Source organism: Macaca nemestrina, chromosome X (assembly GCF_043159975.1).
Source record: "Macaca nemestrina isolate mMacNem1 chromosome X, mMacNem.hap1, whole genome shotgun sequence".
In the NCBI taxonomy this organism is placed as follows: domain Eukaryota; kingdom Metazoa; phylum Chordata; class Mammalia; order Primates; family Cercopithecidae; genus Macaca; species Macaca nemestrina.
The window spans coordinates 9,235,399-9,251,755 of record NC_092145.1 but is presented as its reverse complement, the minus strand read 5'-3'; the positions used below and the strand labels follow the sequence as shown (position 1 = coordinate 9,251,755).

General features: G+C 34.7%; 1 pseudogene; it reads left to right on the top strand.

Annotated features, from left to right (window-relative positions):
• The first annotated feature begins 11,766 nt into the window (after positions 1-11,766).
• Positions 11,767-12,528, top strand: LOC105485074 (large ribosomal subunit protein uL30 pseudogene; annotated as a pseudogene).
• The last annotated feature ends 3,829 nt before the right edge of the window (positions 12,529-16,357 follow it).

Sequence of the window (16,357 nt, the reverse complement as noted above, 5' to 3'; positions counted from 1 at the left end):
AGCCATTATGCCATCCAAATATTATCTTACTTGCATTTATCCACAAGTTGCTGATCTGGGAGGTGTATAATTAAAGCAGGATGGGAACGTTAGTGATAAAGTATGGATTTTTTATTGCTAGAAGGCAATACAAGCTGTTCTTTTTTTTTGACAGACATTTTAAAAGGACTATGTACAAATGACTCATTTCTTGTCAAACTTGAGGAATTTGCTTAAAACTATCATTTTGAAATAAATACATATTTCATTGCAAAATGATAATTTCTGAAAAACATCGTTTAACATTTTGCTTGTCATACATAAATGGGAAATCAGTCACAACAGGAATTAATTTGAGCATTTTTTTATTCTGAAAAAGTTTCTTCCAAATTTTTGTTTTCTCTTTTACTAAAGTTTTTACTTCAGTAATATAAACCTGTGCCTCTATTTGCTATTGTAGTTATGAATTCTTTCTCTTTTGGGAAAAAGAAAACATCGTGTCAGCTAGTCCTACTGCCCTTTGAATGATAATGCTTGACTATAGTTAATCTTTTACCCTTTTGTGGATAAAACATTTCAAAATTATTTTTAGTTTATTAAGAAGATCGTATACATTTCAATTTACTGTTCATATACAGGTATCTATATGCCCCATTAAAAATGTATGAGATAGACCAAGTTAACTTTTACCGGTATGCTTACATTTTTAATTATGACCTATTAACAACCACATGAAATATTTTAAAGAAAAATATAAGCAATTGCTGTTTACCCAACACCTATCCAACTGAAAAAATAAAACATTACCAATGTAGTAGAAGAATCTCATGTAGCGTTTTCAAGTCATATTATTTTAAATATGGAATTTGCCACTCATGCATCTTAATAAATAATGTGTACTATTGTTTTCTTGTATACCTATGGTAGTTTCCATTGCTCTGCAACCTTTCCAAAATGTGGTATTGTAAAGACTACTTAAATTTGGTCAATAAAACACATGAAATGGTCCATTGTTGTTTAGTTCATAATTCATTGATTACTAGTGTGATTGAGCAGTCTTTCTTTTCTTATCTTTTTTTTTTTTTTGAGATGGGGTTTCACTTTTGTTGCCCAGGCTGGAGTGCAATGGCATTATCTCGGTTCACCGCAACCTCCGCCTCAAGGGTTCAAGCAATTCTCCTGCCCCAGCCTCCCGAGTAGCTGGGATTACAGGTATGCACCACCACACCTGACTAATTTTGTATTTTTAGTAGAGATGGGGTGTCTCCATGTTGGTGAGGCTAGTCTTAAACTCCTGACCTCAGGTTACCCACCCGCCTCAATGTCACAAAATGCTGGGATTATATAGGCGTGAGCCACCGAGCCTGGCCAATTGAGCAGTTTTTCATGTTTCTTGGCTCCTCAAGTTTATTCTTTAGTGAATTTCCAGCTTCACTATTAGGTGGTTTGCCTTTCATTATTGATTTGGAAAAGGTTTTTATATACTGTGGATATTAACTTTTTGTGACTCATGTAGATTGAAAACATTTTTTCCATGTTTGTGGATAGTCTTTTGACATGCTTTATAGTGTCTGCAGACACACATATATTTTTATTTTGATGTAGTGTTTTTTTCTCTATTGCTTATGATCTTCGTGTTATGTTAAATCCTTCCTTAACCTGAAGTCATAATACTATTTTCTACTTTGTGTTGAAAATTTACTAAAGTTTTTCTTTTTTACCTTTTTGCCACCAACCCCAATGTTGAAGAATCCATCCTTTTCCTGCTGACTAGTGATGTCAGTCCTGTCATTATCTGTTAACATTTCCTATGTTTAGATCGGTTTCTGGGCTTTCTGCTCTCTCTTTTTTTTTTTTTTTTGGTCTGTTGTCTCATATTCATATTAATATATTAATCAATATGCCCTTATAATAAATGTTTATATTGCTTAGGACAAGCATGCTCATTATATTTCTCTAATTTAGAACTATCTTAAATTTTCTTGGCTCTTTGCCCTTTGATATAAAGTTTAGAATCAGTTTGTTAAATTACATAAAAACTTGTTGGAATTGTCATTACAATCGCATTGACTTCCTACATCATTTGGGGAAGAATTAACTTCCCCCCCAATATTTAGGCTTCAAATGCATACATTTTCAATTATTTATGCAGACTTTAATTTGTTTCAAAAAAGTTTATGATTTCCTTCTTCCGAGCTTTGCATATCCTTTGTTAAATTTATTTTTTGTAACACATAGTTTGAAGGCTACTCTAAATGACATATTGTTAACATCACATTTTGTAACTCTTTGTTGCTCACATGTAGTAATGTAGTTGATTTCTTTGTATCGTCCAGCAACCTTAAGATTGTCTTAAGAATTATAATGTATTTTTTTGCATTGTCCTGTGGTTTCTCTCAATCGCCATCCTCCTGCAAATAAGAAAAAGCTATTTTATGTCTTCTCTCTCTCTCTCTATATATATATCTTTTTCAACTCTTATTAACTGACTAGCCCAAGTGGGATGTTTTAGAGAATGAGTGAGTGTATCTATCATCACCTCGTTTCTCATTTTGAAAGGAATGCAACTACTGTTATATCATTTATTGATCATCATGTAATTTATCACCCAAACCAGGACCTTTTGTGAAAATGTGTATGTATTAGTTTTTCTAATTTTGCTGTAGCACATTGGCACAAACATAGCGACTTTAAACAACAACACTTTATTATATACCGTTCCTGAGGTCAGAAGTCCAAAATGCATCTCCCAGGACTAACATTAAGCTGTTGGCAGGGCTGTGTTGCTTCTGAAGGCTGTAAGCTTCCCTGCATTTTCCAGCTGCTGGAGACTATCTTGGACTGGGTGAGGCCTTCTTTCTCCATCTTCAAAGCTACAAACATTACAGCTCTCTGACCACTTTCTAGTAATCATATTCCCTCTGATTCTTTTTTTCTGTTTTCCTCATTCAATTTTAAAGACACTTAAAACTCTGTTGGAATTATAATTGCAATGGAATCAAATTGATACATTGTCTTAGGATGAGCTTTTTTATTATTTGGTGCACTTGGATAATCTAGGATTATCCCTGTATTTTAAAAAGGCCGCTGATTAACCATCTTAATTTTACCTGCAACCTTAATTTTCCTTTACCATGTAATGTAACATATTCACAAATTCTGGTAATTAGGGTGTGAACCTTTTGTGGGGTGCTATTCTCCCTACCACAAGGTACAATTAATAATCACACCGAGACCCAGGTATTAACATATTTTTTTCATGCAACTATTTCCATATGATCATCCTACTTGTGTATGATATCTAGTGTATTTTTCTTTCTAGATAGATAGATTGTATCAAGTGGAGAAAGCACCCTTATAACCCAATTTGGTAAATCTTACATCAATATATTTAACCTTAAAATCATCTCTGTATTATTCTATAATAATTCTAATTTGTACATAGGGTGTGCATGTGAGTGTGTGAATTTAGCTCGTTTATATTATTTAAGGATTTTGTATCTATATTCATAAGTGTCACTGCTTTTTATTTTATTTGGCAATTCTTCTCTGGTTATAAAATTTATCCACCTTGTAAATTTCATTCTGGATATTCCAACTTTTTCTGTTCTTTGAAGGAACTCTAGGTTAATTTATATATTTCATTTAACCTTGACTAAGTCTTGGAAAATTCTAATTTTCTAGGAAGAAATTTCATTTTATCCAACTTTACAAATGTATTGGCATACAATTGTTTAAAATAAATATTATACTTTTTTTCAAATACTTGCCTTGTTTTAATTGTTATCTTGTTTTTAATTCACAATATTACTTTCTATACTTACTTTTTCATCCCTTTTGGCTGAGTTGTATCTATTTTATTATTTTGAAAGAAGAACACTTTGCCTTATTTGATTCTTACTATTACATATTTTTTCTCTTTTATTTCTGCTCTTTCATTAACTATTTTCTTCTTTCTACTTCCTTTGAGTTAATTGTACTGTTTCTTAATATATTTTGTAGGATGTTTAGTTAACTAATTTTCAACATACATTTCTACTATTAGCACTTCATGTTATAAATTTTATTTAAGTACCTTTTATCTGCAGCCTGAAAGATTTGTATATATGATTTTATTATGTATTTATAAATATATTCTAATTAATTATGAGTAATTTGGGGGGTGTCTTTACATGTTAATATGTGTGTGGCTTTTATCTATTTATCAATATGTAGATTTTTGTAAATATTGCACACATCCTTGAAAAGAATGTGCGTCTTTGATTTGACAGCACAAATTCCCGTATGCGTCCATTAGCTTCAGTTAATTACGTTATTTTAAGCTTCCCTATCTTTTCTATTTTATTCTTAGAAATTTGTGTTGCTGTACGTAAGTGTAACAGTTATTACATATTGAGGTAATCCCATATTTTCATTTTTACTTGGATGAAATCACTGAATCAATTCTTGGCTTATGTGTAGCACTTACATAAAAAGAATAGTTTGGTGAAGTTTTACTTTCTTTTTAGTGAGAATGGATGCTTAAAAGAAACTAGTCGAGTTTTTTTACTTTATTTTTCTCTACCTTTTAATAAAGACTAAAAACTTTCTAAGACTGGTACTAAAGTAAGACCATCTATGTTCATAATTAAGAAAGGCATTGCTCTATTTATAAAGTAAGTTGCACTAGAGGTCCTCCTGAATTTATATGTGCTTGATGTGTCATATACTGAACAGAAGTATATTAAAATGAGCTATGTACCAGGCAGAATTCTAAGATTCCCCCCCACAAGATTCCTGGCCCCTACTATATATACCTCTTCATTTTTCATTTAGATCCTAATGTACGTACTGCTATGAAGTAATTGAGCGAATGTAATTAGAATCCCAAATTAGCCTTAGGATAAGGAGATTATCTGGGTAGATCTGACCTAATCATGTGATCCCTTGAAACATAGTTTTCTCCAAGGATTTTAGATGAGGAAGTCACTGCGAATTGCTAATGTGGGCCCTGTGGTTCTGAACTTTGGGAGGCTTCTAGGAAGTGATGAGAGTGGTCTCAGACCAATAATTTATGGGAGGGAAAGGATCTTTGTGCTTCCACCACAGGAAAATGAATTCCCTAACAACCAATTAACCTGGAAGAAGATTCTAAGCCCCAGATAAAAAACAGCCATAACCAACATTTTGTTTTTAGCCCCATGAGAGCTTGAACAGAGAATCCAGCCACAGTTTGTCCAGACTTCTCACCTACAAAATGTATGAGCTAATAAATTGGTGCTTTTTTAAAGTTTCAAAGTTTGTAGTAATTTATTATATGAGAGTAGAAAACTGATACAAGGTATGATGCCGATAATGGTTTTTGTTCTCCATGGTTACTTTATTTGGAGCATAATATCACATCATCTATGTACTGAGTATTATATATAAGGCCTCAACTCAGGGAATCTCCCACTCAGGCATGTCCTTATCTCCTGACACCTATTATAATGGGTCTTACTCTGTATACCACAGTTCCCTATCTTGAATATTCATTTTTCACTTGATCTCTATCATAATCTAAACATTGGCTTTATAAATTACCGTATGTGTAGACCAAACATAAAATTCTAAGGCCCACCAACCATCTGAATGGACTTTCCCCTCGGCCAGGGCGCTTTCAAAATTTAACCTGAGACACTGGTTCAGGCCATGATGTGGGGTTGGACGTGCCTCATTATGCCTTTCCAGTATTAATATCAACACAGACCTTTAAGTCTGATAAGAAGCATTTATAACCTACTCTCTCTGAAGCCTGCTACCTGGAGGCTTCATCTGCATGATTAAACTTTAGTCTCCACAACCTTTTTTCACCACCCAGACATTTCCTTTCTATTGATTTCAGGTCTTCAGATAAACTCAACCGATTGTCAACCAGAAAAATTTAAATCTACCGATAACCTGAAAGCGCCTCCCTGGACCGAACCAATGTATTTCTTAAATGTATTTTATTGAAGTCTCATATCTCCCTAAAATGTATAAAACCAAGCTGCACCTGGCCACCTTGGGCACATGTTCTTAGGACCCCCTGAGGGCTGTGTCACAGGCCATGGGAACTCATATTTGGCTCAGAATAAATCTCTTCAAATATTTTACAGAGTTTGACTCTTTTGTTGACATATGGTTACCGCAGTAATCACAATTCAAAATATCAGAGTAGTAAGATGTTCATTTAGAGTCTAAGGTGAATTGATTTTTTTTAATTTGTATATTTTATATTTTATTTGTAATTTTGTTACTTGGATATATCGAATAGAGGTGAAGTCTTGGCTGTTAGTGTATGTATTACATGAATAATGTACACTGTACCCATTAAATAATTTCTCCTCATCCACCCCTCTGCCTTTTCATCCCCACATCCATCCCAGCCTCCAATGTCTTTCAGTCCACACTGCTGTGAGCAATAACTGTTTGGGGTCGCTTTCCCAGGTGGCAAAAGAATTTACCAAGACAGAAATAAAACAACAGAAGAGAATTTTCAGGGAGGAACACTGCTATATAGTAGCAATAGGCAGTTGCAAGAGAGCTGTTATCCACCAAGAGGCAGAAATGTGAGGGGGTTTTATAGGACAGTGTTGGAGGAGTATACATGCAAGTGTAATTGTGCTGTATGCTAAGAATATGTTGGGGGAATTTTTAACTGCCAGGCCTTTCCTCTCCAGGTGCCTGAGGGAAGCACTCTGCTACTTTTAGCCATCTTGCAACCAGCATGCCTTCTGTTCTGGAGTTGCAAGACAATAGCAGCGCTTTTTCCACACAAAGTGGTTGCCAGTGGGGTTAGGCCCCTGTTTCACCAGCAAGGGGCTTCTTCCCAGTTCCTGTGAACGTATTGATTTATTAGGGGCCTCCATATACATTACTCAGCTCCCACTTATAAGTGAAAACATACAGTATTTTTCTTTCTGATTCTGAGTTGTTTCACTTAAGAACATGGCCACCAGTTCCATCCATGTTGCTGCATAGTGAATTGCATTTGGAATACCATGATATTCTGTATATATGTAATTGTCAGTTTCAGCTAAAAGAGCATGGCAATGGCTGTGAAAGTACAATACTCTAGTTAAGTTTCCAGAGAAAGGAATTTTCATTACTTTTTCCTTCCTGTGGCAGTGTGGGAAACATGGACACCAAATAACTCTAAAATATTGTATCTATAATTTCTAGTCTGTATATGCTTTAAGCCTAAGTGAACTATTATGAATATCAGTTATGTACAAATACTGTGCTAGCTACTCTCAATTATCATATTAGTTTCTGACATAACCCTGTGTACTAGGTGGATATAATTGTAGTTTTACAGATAAAGAAACTGAAACTAAAATATGTGAAGTAATTTCCTGAGTTCCTAAAGGTGATTGATCACAAGGCTCTTACTCTAGAACCTGAGCATTTAAATAGGCCAGTGGTTTTTCATTTTCGCTATATAAAACAGAAATATTTTCGGTGATATTCATGTGTTCCACAAACATTTGCTTGGATTTTTATCTTAATATACAGTTGCCCCCTGGAAAACATGGGTTTGAACTGCGTGGGTCCACTTATACAAGGTGTGTCTTCCACCTTTGCCGTCCCTGAGACAGTACGACCAACTCCTCCTCTTCTTTCTCCTCCTTATCCTGCTTAAAATGAAGATGAGAAGAATGAAGACCTTTATGATGATCTACTCCTACTTAATGAAAAGTAAATATATTTTCTTTCCTTATGATAGTCTTAACATTTTCTTTTCTCTAGCTCACATAATTGTAAGAATACAGTATATAATACATACAGCATACAAAATACATGTTAAGCAACTGTTTATCAGTAATTATAGGGACAGAAGGCAGAGAAATTGTGGGCAGAAGAGGGCGGGTCCCTGCTGAGGGCCCTACCCTCAAGCCTGGAACTGAGGCCCAGAGTGAGAACACACATCCCTGTTTTCCCACTTGAATGTTGCCTTTTCCAAAACTATCCACGGCCTGCCCCACCCCCCATCCTGTGCCCATTTAAAACCCCAGGCTCTGTCACCAGAGAGAGGAGAATAGGAGAAATACTGGGACATCAGAGACTATGGTCAGAGAGAAGCAGCTTGACTTCAGAGGGACAACTTGATGGCATAGCTTCAGAGAGGAGTCCAGTTGGGGATGGTCGGACTCTAGGGGAAGATTATCTTCCTCCTCCATCACCTTTTCAGCTCCTCTTCTTTCTGAGAGTCACTTTCATCAGCAATAAAATCCCCAGCACTTATCATCCTTCAAATTTTTTCATGTGACCTCATTTCTCCTGGACACTGGAAAAGAACTAAGGCATGGTGCAAAAGGCTGTCACACTGACCTTCCACTGAGCTGTTGACACTTAAGCTATCCGTAGATGGCAAAGCTAAAAAGCACTGATTGTAACGCTCCTTCTGGGGCTTCAGGGGTCGTGGGCATCCCCCTAGATGCTGCTGCAGGGCCAATATGAAGTTCATTCCTTCCAGCACCCAAAAGCACTCACCCCAGCTCCTGCACCTTCTCACCTGCGCACTCCCTCTCATGAGGGGTTGAGCACAGCGGGGTAAAACTGAGTGGAGCTCACCCCTGCTGGCATCTGTGCACTCCAGTTCCCACCTGTGAAGGAGTCAGGGGAAATTTCCTGCTTCAATAAGGCCTCTGATGAATAGTAGGCTTAGTTGAATATTGGGAAAATCAAAAGTAATAGTGGAATTTTGACTGTGTGGGGAGTCAGCAACCCAACCCCTGTATTATTCAAGAGTCAACTGTATATTGAGTGTATAGTAAATTATTATTCAAACTTTCATAATATTAATAACTGGCACATTCAAATGTACTATGTACAAAATTGTAACATGATAAAGACCAGCAGCACATTAGTTTTTGCTGCCTCACGTTCTTTTCTACTTTTGTCACCTCCCCAAATAGAAACCCATTTTGCCATTTGTCTTCTTTCATATTCTCATTCTTACACAGTTTTAAGATATTTTATACCAAATCAATGTCCTGTTTCTTTCCTCCCTTCTAAATTATTTTTATCAGTTTCTATAAAACAATCTTGGAAGCAAAGCACCACTTCTCTTATCTATTCTCAAAACTGTTCCTTTTTCCACTCCTGGCATTAACAGAAGCCTGACTTTTTTTGTAATACATGATCCCCCAACAATTTACCGAAATTGAGACTTTTTCTTCTTCCACATAATGTACACTTAAATTTGAAGAGTGTCACTAAGTATCCTCTTACACCCAATATAGCCTCCATGCCATGAATCTATGTTTTAGTAACCATAAAGATTGCTCTGGGTCCCAAAGTCTTTCATAATCATTGAAGATTTTAGTATCTGCCTCATACTTTCCCTCTCTACTTTATTTCCCACCATCATTCCTATTAACTATTGTATTCATGTGGGTGACTAGAGTTTTAACATGAATATTCAGTTCTTTGACTTCAGCATCTACAATCATCTTTTATCTCCAGTCTTACCTTATATCAATCTCTTTCTTGCATGGTCACATTATAGATTTAATCACAACTCAGATCTTCTCCAGCTTTGAAATCTTGATGGCTTGTGATTTTACTCGCTATATAATTATTATTTGACTTCAAGGAGATCTCCTAATTCTTGGTCATTATATTTTCTCTCAGTATTCTGGAGCAAGTAAATGCGAGATCCCAAGCAGGAAGTGCCCAGTTGATTCCTAACCCACAGAATCTGTAAGAATAATAATAGAGTTGCTTTTTTATGCTACTATATTTTGCTGATTTGTTAGGCATTGATAATAAAGAACAGTTTCCAATTTCAGCTGAGTCTTCAATGAAATACTGCAATTCATTTACATGTTTTTATTTACCTATCTCTTCCAACCACCTCAATATTGATAACTATGACTTTTATCAAGTCTCCATGGCTAATCTCAACCCTGATCATGCTTGGATAAATACTCTAACTCATATAAAAGGAAAATTTAGATCAGATCATTAAAGTGTTATATATTTGAGTTCTCTCCATTCCTACACCATCACCCCACCAGAACTAGTCCCTCTATACACATCAAACCTCATATTTTCTCTTTATCTTCAGAAGGTAAAGTGCCCTTTTAGCTGTGTCTTTTACCAGACCATCTTTATTTCTTTTCTCCTTCCTTTTCCATGTTTCCTTCCTTCCCTCCCTCCTTCTTTCCTTCTTTTCTCATTTTATTTTTCTTCTTTCTTTCTATTTTTACTCAGAACCTATGTATATGTAAGGAACTATGCTAGACACTATGCTTATAAATATCTGTTCTGAAAAGCTTTGCCCTTATGTAAAGGAGGGCATAATAGTTTCACTACTGTGTTCTTCCATAAGCCGTCCTGTAATATTGGAGAGTTTTTCCACTTCTTATACTCTGCTGATAATATCACTACATCTCATAAACCTGCTCAATAACTTAACATTCTTTCACTTAGATGAAATTAATGTAACATAAAATTGACCATTATAAAGAACATCCATATTAAAACTAAGAAATACCACAAATCAATAACCTAAACTCACAAATTTAGAAACTAGTAAAAGAAGAGCAAAATAAATAGAAAGCAAGCAGAAGGAAATAATACAAATTAGAGCAGAAATAAATAAATTAGGAAGTAGAAGCAATACATAAATCCAACAGTTGCCTCTTGGTAAAGATAAACAAAATTTAGAATCCTTTAGCTAGACTTTCCAAAAAAAGAAAAAAAGAGAGAGTTGACTCAATTTAATAAAATCAGAAATAAAAGAGATATCACTACTGACTTTATAGAAATAAAAAAAAAGTATAAGGGAATAGTATAAACAATTATATAACAACAGATTGTCTAACCTAAACAGCATGGACAAATTCCTAAATAGATACAAAGCCAACATAGGGAGAAATAGATAATCATTGTAGACCTGAATTGGCAATTTGAATACTTTCCACAGAGGAAAGCACAGGACCAGACTGCTTCCCTGATAAATTCTATAAAATCTAAACAAAAATCAATACCAATCCTTCACAAACTCTTTCAAAAATTATATAAGGAGAAAAGACTTACCACATTCTATAAGGCTAGTATTACCCTGATAGCAAAACCAGGCAAAGACATCATGAGAAAGAAAAAAAAATGAATACAGATATTTCTTATGAATATTGGCTCATGATTCCTAAAGAAAATACCAGCTACCTAAATCAAGCAAAATATGAAAAAATAAATTATACACAAAGACCAAATGGGATTTATCCTGCAATTCAAGGTTGATTTGACATCCAAAAATCAATCAATGTATTACAGTGTATTACACCATAGGATGAACAAAAAATAAAATGCTTTCTTGACACAAGAAAAGTGTTTGACAAATTCAACACTTAAGAAACTAGGAGTACAAAATAACCTCCTCAAGCTGCTAGAAACCATCTACAAAATACCTGCAGGTAATATCAGAATTAACAGTGAGACTAAATGTTTTCCCTGTAAGATCAGGAAGAAGACAAAGATGTCTGCTCTTAAAATTCCTAATCAACATTGTACTGGAGGTTCTAGTCAGTGCAATTGCATAAGAAAAGGCAATAAAAGGCATTTAGACATAACAGAAGAAATAAAAGTACATTTGAAGATGACATAATCTTGAATATAGAAAATCCTAGGTAGTTTATTGAAATCATGTTAGATATAATAAACATAAAAACATAATAAAAACGATGAACTTAGAATTAACCTTAAAATGACCCAAACACAAAAATCTACTTACAATATCATCAAAAAGAATAGAATACTTCTCTTTTTCCGGCTGGAACCATGGAGGGTGCAGAAGAGAAGAAGAAGAAGGTTCCTGCTGTGCCAGAAACCCTTAAGAAAAAGCGAAGGAATTTCGCAGAGCTGAAGATCAAGCGCCTGAGAAAGAAGTTTGCCCAAAAGATGCTTCGAAAGGCAAGGAGGAAGCTTATCTATGAAAAAGCGAAGCACTATCACAAGGAAGATAGGCAGATGTACAGAACTGAAATTCGAATGGCGAGGATGGCAAGAAAAGCTTGCAACTTCTATGTACCTGCTGAACCCAAATTGGCATTTGTCATCAGGATCAGAGGTATCAATGGCGTGAGCCCAAAGGTCCGAAAGGTATTGCAGCTTCTTCGCCTTCGTCAAATCTTCAATGGAACCTTTGTGAAGCTCAACAAGGCTTCAATTAATATGCTGAGGATTGTAGAGCCATATATTGCATGGGGGTAGCCCAATCTGAAGTCAGTAAATGAGCTAATCTACAAGCGTGGTTATGGCAAAATCAGTAAGAAGCAAATTGCTTTGACAGATAACGCTTTGATTGCTCGATCTCTTGGTAAATATTGCATCATCTGCATGGAGGATCTGATTCATGAGATCTATACTGTTGGAAAACGCTTCAAAGAGGCAAATAACTTCCTGTGGCCCTTCAAATTATCTTCTCCATGAGGTGGAATGAAGAAAAAGACCACCCACTTTGTGGAAGGTGGAGATGCTGGCAACAGGGAGGACCACATCAACAGGCTTATTAGAAGAATGAACTAAGGTGTCTACTATGATTATTTTTCGAGTCTTGTCAGCTTAATAAACAGTACCTGCTCTCAAAATGAAATACATTGTTGTATTTGTGATTTTTTTTGTTATTAGCCTGCCTCTGTCTTCCCTTAACTATTGTGGTAAGTCTGGTGTGTGATAAAATTAAGCCAAATCAACTGCTCGTTTTGTGCAAAATCAGGATCGAGTCTGAAAAACATCTCTTAGGTTTTAAAAAGGCTTTTCTCTACAAAAGATTTTGTTTTTAACCGTGCTGAGTGATTCAAAATGGGTTTATTCTAAGCCTGTTTCACAAGCATTTGTACATAATTTGTAGGTATGGTAATCCAACTTTGGTTTATGGAAAAAATTGAATTCAGTTTCTAAAATTTATTTCTTGGGCCTTCGTTTGTTTATAAACTACCATATAAATGTGTTGTTTTTCTTTTGCCTTCAAAAAAAAAATAGAATACTTGTGAATAAATATATCTAAATAAATGCAAAGCCTGTATACAGACAACCACAAAGCATCAGTAAAATAATTTAAAGACCAAATTAAAAGGAAAAAAACACCTCACGCTCATGGATTGGAAGACATAATACTGTTAAGATGGCAATATTTTAAAAGTTGTTCTACAGATTAAATGCTTTTCCTGCCAAAATCCAAACTGTCATTTATTTGCATAAATTGATAGGCCAATTATAAAATTTATAATGAAATATGAGTGTAGGTGTATTAGTTCTCTATTGCTTATGAAACAATTTACCATAAAATTAGTTACTTAACAAGACAAATACCAGGCTGCATTCCTCTGGAGATGCTAGGATAAATGCATTTCCTTGCCTTTTCCAGCTTCTAGAAGCTGCCCACATTCATTGACTTGTGGATTTATCACTCTGATTTTTATTTATGTTATTAAATCTCCTTCTTTGACTCTGACTGCACTGTTTTCTTCTTATAAGTATTCTTGTAATTATGTTGGACCTATCTAAATAATAGCAATAAACTCTTCATTTTGAGATAGTTATCTTTATTACATATGCAAAGTCCCTTTTGCCATGGAATGTAACATGTTCAGAGGCTCTGGGGATTAGAATATCTGTGGAGGGTACAAATTCTGTCTACCAGATCAAGAGACTCGGAATTGCCAAAAAATGTCTTTTAAAAAGCAAAGTCTCAGGATTCACTTTTCCTGGTTTCAAAACTTATCACAAAGCTCTAATAATCAATATTGTATGATACTGGCATAAGGGTAGACATATAAATCAATGAAATATAATTGAGAGTCCAAAAATAAACCCTTAGTTTTATAGTCAGTTGGTTTTTGTCAGATGTGCCAAGACAATTCAATAGGGGAAAATAGTATTTTCATAACATGGTGCTGAGACTACTGAACATGCAAGATAATGAAAATGGAGCTCTATCTCACAAGATGTAAAAAATGAACATGAAATGCATAAAAATCCCTAATTATGAGAGCTAAAACTATAAAACTCTTAGACAAAAATATAGAAGTAAACCTTTATGCTCTTGAGTTAGGCAATGACTTTATGGATATGAAATCAAAGGAGAAATGGCAAAAGAATAATAGGTAAGTTGGATTTCATAAAAATTTAAAACTTTGTCATTCAAAGGATATCATCAAGAGACAAAATGGGAGAAACTTTTACAAATCATTTATGTGATAAAGAATTTATATCCAGAATATATAAATAACTACAATTCAAAAATGAGAAGACAAATAACATAATTTAAAAATGTGTAAAAGATTTTAATGGATATTTCTTCAAAGAAGATTAAATAAATGACCAATACATGCATGAAAAGATTATCAAAATAATTGGTCATCAAGAAAATGCAAATTAAAACTATGGTGAGATATATATCATCACACTCACTAGGATGGTTATAATGAAAAAGATGTAAAATAACAATTGTTGTTTAGAATAGAGAGAAATTAGAATCCTCATACATTCCTGGTGGGACTGTAACATGCTATACCCTCTGTGGAAAATAATCTGTCAGTTTCTCAAAATATTAAATATAAAGTTTTCACATGACCAACAATTCTACTCCTAGGTATGCAACCAAAAGAAATGAAAACTTATGAACACACAAAGATGTGTGTGTATGTTCATAGCAGCAATATTTACAATTGCCAGAAAATGGAAACAATGCAATGTCTATCAATTGCTGAATGGATTAAAAAAATTTGAATGTCAATACTATGTAATGCTATTTGCCAATACAAATAACAAAGTAATGATACATGCTGTAACACAGATGAGCTTTGATTTCATTATGCTAATTACAGAATCCAGATACAAATGCTACATGTTGTACAATTCCACGTACACAAAATTTCCAGAATTAATACATTTTTAGATAATAAATGTAAGATTATTGACAATCTAGGGCTGGGGTGCTGGAGGAATGGAGAGTGACTAATAAGTTGTGTGAGATTTATTTCAGAAGTGGTGAAAGTTTTCTAAAATTGCTAGTGGTGATGGTTGCACAACTCTGTAAATATATTTAAAAAAATTAAATCACGTACTTTAAATGTGTGAGTTGTGTATTATGTAACTCACATCTCAATAGATATAAAATGTATAAAAGGTTTTATATCTCAATTTGATTTTTACAAAATTAAATGAAGATTAGAAAGACAGACAACAGCGTGCTATGAGAAATCCACCACAATACTATATAATACCAAAAGTGTTGTAACTACTCATATTTAATATGCCTTGTTCAGAAACCATGTGCACCATAATTCCATGGAATAACTCCACAGGACATTTAGGTCTACCTAACCTGATTTCAAAGTGTACTTTTTCAATTTCTCTGGGCATGCAGATGCTGATATTAGTATGGGATTATGAAAATTCTGAAATAAATGCTGCTTACACTTTGAATTTTCTTTGTATTAAAAAAGAAGAAGAGGTAATTCATGACAACTTTATGGTAAGTCAGAGCTTACAGCATGACTGGATCTGGATGGAGCCAAATTAATAAATGAAAACTGGGCCAGATGCAGTGACTCATGCCTGTAATCCCAGCACTTTGGGAGACTGAGGGACTAGGATTGCCTGAGGTCAGGAGTTCAAGACCAGCCTGGCCAACATGGCAAAACCTTGTCTCTACTAAAAATACCAAAATTAGCTGGGCATGGTGGTACACACCCATGATCCCAGCTACTCAGGAGGCTGAGGCAGGAGAATAGTTTGAACCTGGGAGGCGGATGTTGCCATGAGCCAAGATTGCACCGCTGCACTCCAGCCTGGGCAATGGAATGAGACTCCATCTCAAAAAATAATAATAAAATACAATAAATGGAAACGGAGCATTTTATTTATTATCTAGGGGCTTCTACATGTTTGAGTAAATTCTAACAGCTAAGTGTATAAAGTGTCTAGATTATTAGTGAAACTTTTCATTTTTTCTCAGGCTTTTCACTATATTGCTGATCAAAGTTTGGTCTATTAGTCTGGGATACATCAGAGGCAATCATGACTTATGAACGAGTATGTAGGAGTGGTACTCCTGACCAACTTATTTATACATTTGTTGAGTTTGATAGAAAATTTTAGCCACAAACTTTAACAAACTGAAAAAAAAATCCTAGCTTATAAACATAACTCTAGCCTTTGTTTAAGACCATATGCTCTGCCTGGTATTAAGAGGTCACTAGCAATTCTAATACAATTCTGTCTGTAATTCATGAAGTAAGCTGGATGAATGGCAAGGAAAGCTAAAAAAAGAAAATCATTCATCATCTTTGTTGATACTGAACTTATGCAAAGCCCACAGAGTACCAAAAAGCCATTTAGATGCATTTTCCATGAAAAGAAATTG